Genomic DNA, 1,049 nt, shown 5'->3' with positions numbered 1-1,049 from the left:
ACGACAGTTACAAACTAGTTCTTGTGTAGTTGCATTCGATTTTTTCCATTCGACTTCACTGAACATCTCCATATGAGATCCAATTACTTGTAGGGAAATGCCAGAGACCTCAGTTATGATGATGCACTAGGTCCATAGCTGGGACCTTGTGTATGTTCTCGAAATGCGTTTGTCGAGTGCTCATTAAGAAAGTTTCTATACAAGTTTCCGAAAGAACTCCTTAAGAAAAGTTCTCCGAAAGTTCCCTATGAAGGAATCCTTTGAAGCATCTAGTCGTCATAAACGTTTTGACTACTTGTGGAGCCAAAACAGGCTCCGTATGAGTCAGATAATCATGTTTCAGTTAACACTGCGCAAAACTGATTCCGAACGACAGTTACAGACTAGTTCTTGCGTAGTTGCATTCGATTTTTTCCATTCTACTTCACTAAACATCTCCATATGAGATCCAATTACTTGTAGGGAAATGCAAGAGACCTCAATTATGATGATGCACTACGTCCATAGCTGGGACCTTGTGTATGTTCTCGAAATGTGTTTGTCGAGTGCTCATTAAGAAAGTTTCTATACAAGTTTCTGAACGAACTCCTTAAGAAAAGTTCGCCAAAAGTTCCCTGTGAAAGAATCCTTTGAAGCATCTGGTCGTCACAAATGTTTTGACTACTTGTGGAGCCAAAACAGACTCCGTATGAGTCAGATGTCCATGTTTCAGTTAACACTGCGCAAAACTGATTCCGAACGACAGTTACAGACTAGTTCTTGTGTAGTTGCATTCAATTTTTTCCATTCGACTTCACTGAACATCTCCAAATGAGATCCAATTACTTGTAGGGAAATGCAAGAGACCTCAGTTATGATGATGCACTAGGTCCATAGCTGGGACCTTGTGTATGTTCTCGAAATGCGTTTGTCGAGTGCTCATTAAGAAAGTTTCTACACAAGTTTCCGAACGAACTTCTGAAGAAAAGTTCTCCGAAAGTTCCCTATGAAAGAATCGTTTGAAGCATCTAGTCGTCACAAACGTTTTGACTAATTGTGGAGCCAAAACA

This window comes from Triticum aestivum, chromosome 1D (assembly GCF_018294505.1).
Source record: "Triticum aestivum cultivar Chinese Spring chromosome 1D, IWGSC CS RefSeq v2.1, whole genome shotgun sequence".
NCBI classification, from domain to species: domain Eukaryota; kingdom Viridiplantae; phylum Streptophyta; class Magnoliopsida; order Poales; family Poaceae; genus Triticum; species Triticum aestivum.
This window is presented reverse-complemented; position numbering follows the sequence as displayed.